Here is a 6,000-nt window from a genome sequence, read left to right on the forward strand (position 1 = left end):
TAACTGCGGCAAGTATGATGGGGTTTGGGGCTGCAAAGTAATTTCTGGCCATACTACTGATGGTATGTCTGCCAGTCATTTGATGACATTATCCTGCCTTATGCCATCAGTCACCATATACAAACCACTTAAAAAAAAAATGTAACAAAGAGGTTCTTAGCACCCCGCCTGATAGAAATTTATCTTCACCCACCTCAACCTGAACAGATGCCTATCTGCAGCCATAGTCCAGTACACAGCACATTTGGTGGTGTTTAACATAAAAAAGGTAGTTAGTGCTGGAACTCTAGACATTCATATGTTATGTTGACAAGTGCTCTCTGCTGAACTGAAAATGAATGCCAGTGACATCCTTCTACTATTACTGAACACTCCTCTCAATGTTTTTCTCCCTTTTAGGAAACACACAAGGGCAAAGGGTATAACTTGGCTTTCAATGGTGATTCATGGCAGGAGTGAGTTGGTCTTAGCTGCCATTCCAGAACTGGAGCTACACAAAAAGTCACTTTGCAAAAGTTGTTAAGTTGAACCTAAACGGAAACAGACCATAAGGAAAACTTTCAAAGGGCATCATATATTGGTAAGCCCCTGTAGAATTTGACACACTAAGAAACAATTCAGCTCTGGTAAGAGATGCATTAATGTTCCATAAGGCTCTACATAAAGCCACAAAGGCGAAGCCAGGATGCAAGCAATGACCAGTCCAGTCCAAATCAAAATGTTGGTTTCAAAGTTTCTCCAAGAATCTAGTTCCCATTCCATAACAAAAAACAGATTCACTGAGAATGCAAAAATGACACAGAAATCAATGAACTGGCCCCACCCAGAATCAATCACCTGTTAAACCAAATCAAACAGTAGTTCTGACTTCTTCCATTCTTTCACAAGTGTTCATATGTTCAGAGTTTGTCTACATTTTATGAAGAGACATGGAGGGGAGAGCATTTCCGGGGGCTTCCCTCAAACTTGTTAGTCCCAGAGTGGCTTTGTGTGAGATGGGCAGCTATATAAATGTGACAAATAAATAAATAATCATTGTGATGGTTAAGCTGTTACTGAAACCTTTTCTTTCTAACCTTTAACCCCAAGGTCACCATCCACATAGCTGCTTACTAACGAGAGAAAGTTCCCATGCAGGTTCCCTCTTCCATTTATTTATTTTTTTTAGATATGCAGAGTTCACCAGATAACCCTAACAGATTTCAAGGAGGCTTGTACTAATCAAAAATAAACTCCAAAGCATTGATGCAATGATTAACACTGCATGCCATTTAAAACTTCATGTCTTGTAGGCACCAGGCCTGCACTGAGGATAGTAGCTAGATTAGCTAGATTTGAGAATTCAAAAAGCAATCGGCAAGATGGAGAGCGATATGTAAATAATGTTTTCAAAGCAGCTGCAAGGCTATAGTATGTATTTAATCCCAACTGGACATACACAAACTTAACTCCAGGTTAACCAGTATAGGGCTGTATTGTTCTCTGAATATAGTACTACATCCTTGGTTTCAAAATCAAAAAATCACTTTTGAAAACAACACGACTCTATAAATATTTACATTTTGTCATATGAACTAATTCTGCTCAACTTAACTTGCTCCAAAGGTTTTCCTTCAATGCACAATATCAGTCACAAGTGAAGCGTACTAAAAAGATGTAAAGTCCAACATAACCATTTCCTGTAACAACTGTGTCCACTATATAGTCCTTTCAGTGAAGTTCTGACATACATCATGAAGCAATTTTTCATGATCTTTTACTGGCTGTACAATCAAACTGATCTTATTTACAGAACTTTTTGATAAAGTTAGGGTTAGAAGCACTTTATCATTTTTCAGCTTATTTCCTGGAAACTCTTAGGTTAAGATTTTTAATTACATCACAAATTTTAATCTGCATTATGAACCACAGTATATAGTAATACATACTTTACCTTCCTAAGATGTTGACCAAACACTATTCTACCTCAATATGAGAATGCCCACAACTCTTACAACATCCTCAGTTTTTTTAAAAAAATTGCAATTTGATTCAAAGTAAAAGATCATTGTTTTTTTTTAAATGCATGTTTGCACTATTGCAGAACCGCAATTAGAGTAGACTCTTTTCTGAATTGTCTGTTAATGAAATGACTCTGATCATTGGAAAATCCGCTGTAGCCTATTACAAGATCTAAAAAAACAAACAGATGTACAACTGACATTCCTGAACTACAATCAGCTGAAGCGCTTCACACTGCTCTGAATGTACTTTCTAAATGATATCGCCTTCAATTGGCTTATTAAATAAAATCATTTATATGTGCAATTTTTAAAAGCTATTTTTAGAGCAACTGTTTATTGGCATGAAACTACCAGGGACACCATCAAGATCTGCTGAAATAATCTACTACTGCTTGGAGTCTAGGGTTGAATTTCCTATATCACCAATATTGATGAGAAACATTTGCTTGATTCTTATATAATGTTCAATTTGCGTTCTATATCTCCCAAACATTTCTCAATATCAGCAATAACAATTAATCTCCCTTCCCACTGTTTCATAACCAATCACAAAATATAGAAGTATATATAGGTGGAGTTAATTGGCTAAATCATATCTCATACTTAATAATCATATTAGATACATCATCCCACAAATTTTCTGGGCAGATATTGAGCAAGGTCAAAGTTAACTGTTGCTTTCCTTTATTTACCCATCTTATACTTTTTTGAGAGTGCACAATTATAGTGCCTTCATTATGGTGTATTTATTGTCGACTTTAAAAGACGATCAAAAGGATGTTCTAAAAATAAGCAATTTCCAAAAATTATTTTCTTTCTGCATATAATGCAGATTGCAGGATAACGCTGCCAAATTGAAATCCTGAATTCTGTTTTTAAACACTAACTCGTTTTCCCTGAAAGCAAAGCAAGGCTTTTCTGGCCACCTGTCAGTCTGGGTCAAAAAACCTACACTTAGAGTGAAACTATCCACAGCAATCACCTTTTATTACAGGTACTTTCTGGAAAGAGATAGCTGGTTTTTAGTGCTTTTCATTTAGGTGCTGAATTTTAATCCTTGTGAACTACAAAAGAGCACAGATGAGTCAGATTTGATCTCTTTTCCAAAAGGATGTAACTTGGTGTTCTATTTGAATTATTTGGAAACAAAAATAGTTCTGTGCAGGAGAACTGGAGAACAAAATTTCAGCCCATTTCAAGCAAAAAGGTCAGCCGCTTAAGTGTTTGGCTCCTCACGGAAATACTCTTGCCTGACAAATATCAGAGTGATAGAGAAATCCTGGGTCCAGCGGAGTTGCTAAGGAGCTGATTTACTCAGTGATGTTTCTCTTGTTTATCCGTGTAGATGGCAACACCTATTCAAGACGACCAGCCATTTCATTCCTGAAAAGGCAGCACTTCAATTTTCCATTGACTCCGTCTCCGGGGGTTCCAGCGGGGGGGAGGGGGGAGCGGAGCGGAGCAGAGAAGATCGCTGCAAGTCTAAAGTGCCCGAACCGTCAATCCCCACCCCCAATAACTAACGCGGCAATGATAATGAATATGTGACGCAAACGTCTTATCTATCCAGCTCGGAAAGAGCTCGTTTTAAAAATTATTTTGCACTAGGGGAAAAACCAAAAGCCAACCGGCGCCGCAGAGGGCAAATCGTGCAGCCTTCGGGCCGCGAAGCACCCCGCTTTTCCATGCAGAGGAATAAAACAAAACAACTGCAAGCCCCCTTTGCAAACGTCACAATGAAACTGGGCAGAACGCGCTCCCGGGGAAAGGCTCGGCTCGAGCCGCGGCTCTCCGCAGACGGTGGCGCCTTGATCGCCACCCACTTCCCCTCCCCAGGTCTCCGAGCCCCTCCAAATTCCTCCGCCAGCGCCGCTCGCTCCCACCTTCGCAAGAGGGCTCGCAACTGCTCCGGCGCGGCTCTGGCGCAGCTCGCTCTCCCCGCCAGGCAGAGGAAGCTCCGGAGCCACGCCGGTCCCTCCCCGGCTCCCCTGCAAGTCCGAAGGAGTTTGGGAAGAGCGGAGAGCCCGAGGGCTCCGACGGATCACACCCACCCAGCCCTGCTTTGCCATCGCTTCGCCTATCGCGACTTCCAGCAGCAGGAAAAACTTTCTCCTGATTGCATGCAAGTACAACGGCGGCGGGGGGAGGAGGAGAAGTGCATCGGGCAAGAAGTGGATTCCCGCAGCCTCTGGAAAAGGCACTCTCCAGGCTAAGCCGCGCGAAACGTCGCTCTCCCTGCTCCCTCGATGCCCCCCCCTCCTCCTCCTCCGTTGTCTTGGCCGAGACTTTGGCAGCGCTGCAAACCGTGGGTTACCCTGCTAATCTGCTGGCAGATGTTGTCCATCACACTCCGTACTAAGTAAACAATGCAGAGCCCAGCAAAACAAAAGATTTCCACTTCACCTCATTTAACGTCTCTCACTTATTCTCTCGGCCGAAGCGGGGGAGGGAGGGAGGGAGGAGAGCTTGTTTTTAAAAATCGAAGAATGAAAAAGAAGAGCAGCAACTTATTATCTGCCCCCGCCCGCCCGCTCGCTCTGCTTCTCCCGAGCAACAACAAAAACAGGCTCAGATACTCTTTTATTTATTCTTTTTTCCCCTTTAGGGGGTCTGCGAGGGACGGACGAGGAGCGACAAGAGATTCACTTGCTTCCCTCCGCCGTAGCCTGACTCCCGAAAAGCCAGCACGATCCACGCTAGCCGTGTTAAAATAAATGGGGGGGGGGCGAAACGTGCATCACAACTGAAAAGTGGGAGGGCGGGATACACACGCACACACACACACACGACCAAATGCGCGCGCTGGATCTGAAAGCATTTTCGACAAATACGCACACCTTTGCACGACCACCGCAAGTAGAGGGAAGGGGTGTGGGTGGAATTAAAAAAGCACACACAACAACCACCGCTCTGTAACATCCTGGGGGCGACTTGGAAGGACGGAAGGGTCTACCCAGCCGGATTGAAGCTGCCCACAGGAGGTGAGATGTGACCAAAGATGTCCTCGCACTTCCCGCTTACCCTCGTCCTTTCCTCCCCACCCCCGCCGGCTTCCCTTTTCTGGATGGCGCAGTGAAGCGAAAACACATGGACACCACCAGGACGGGCACACGCATTTGCAATGCAGGGAGGAGAGAGACCGAGCCCCGCGGCCGAGCAAGCCGGGGAAGAGTCTCGCCGCCCGCCCGCCCGCCAGCCCCGCTCCTTACCTCGTCGTCAGCTCGTCGGGTCCACAGGGAGCAGCCCCCCCGCCTGGGCGAAAGCCGACGCCTGGGCTCTCAGCGTTGTTGCATCTTTCCCCCTTCTTGATCGATCGGTTGCCGCCGCGGGCTCTCGCTGCTTCCGAGCCACCTTAAAATGACACACACACGCACACACCACACAAAAACTTAATCCTCGCCGCCTTCGCCAGGCTCCCGCCGCTACTCCAAGTGAGGATGGATGGGGAGGGGGGGCGTAACAGCAACTTGGAATCCCCCGTTCCTTTTTTGAAAAAAAGAAGTCTCTGGCTGGTGCTGATCCAGCAAAAATAAAAAATAAGGGGGGGGTGATTTTCTATAGCCTCCGCTTCTTCTTTCTCCGTTGTGTTGAGTAGCTAGGAGAGAGGTAGGGTCTCTCTCTCTCTCTCTCTCTCTCTCTTTTCTTTTTGGGCAATAGGCGGGGTCTCTCTCTTTGCAAACCAATGACACAAACCCACATGGACCAGCCTCGCCCCCTACAGATACTCTTCACTGCAAATAGGCTTTCTCAGGGGATTAGTGGATCAGCTAAAGTACAAACAGGCGCAGCAAGAAAGAAAGGGAAAGGGGGGAGGGGAAAGGGGGGGACAAGAAGAGGAAGGAGGAGCGTCTCTTGTGCTGCACTCGGTTTCCACCTCCCTCCCTCCCTCGACTTTCGCGGTTCCAAGTTGGCAGGACTTAAGAGGGAGCAACACTGGCGGAATGGGAAGGAATCAGCGATGGGCAGGGAGGGAGTCGGCGAGAAAGTGCAGCCGCCA

General features: G+C 45.5%; 1 protein-coding gene across 4 annotated transcripts in view; it reads right to left on the reverse strand.

The window, feature by feature from the left end:
- CTBP2 (C-terminal binding protein 2) overlaps positions 1–5,795 on the reverse strand; it is a 238,947-nt gene extending 233,152 nt beyond the window's left edge. For 3 of the 4 annotated variants that reach the window (XM_088131983.1, XM_088131980.1, XM_088131981.1), the window contains exon 1: positions 5,213–5,795. The gene's annotated coding sequence lies outside the window, so the exon portion shown is untranslated. Of the gene's footprint in view, positions 1–3,886; positions 4,344–5,212 lie in introns of those variants that run through there. The other variant, XM_088131982.1, reaches the window with a different exon arrangement.
- Positions 5,796–6,000: the final 205 nt, after the last annotated feature.

Source organism: Python bivittatus, unplaced genomic scaffold (assembly GCF_059951505.1).
Source record: "Python bivittatus isolate LINGU-HERP-01145 unplaced genomic scaffold, Pbiv_v1 ctg000980_np1212, whole genome shotgun sequence".
NCBI lineage: Eukaryota > Metazoa > Chordata > Lepidosauria > Squamata > Pythonidae > Python > Python bivittatus.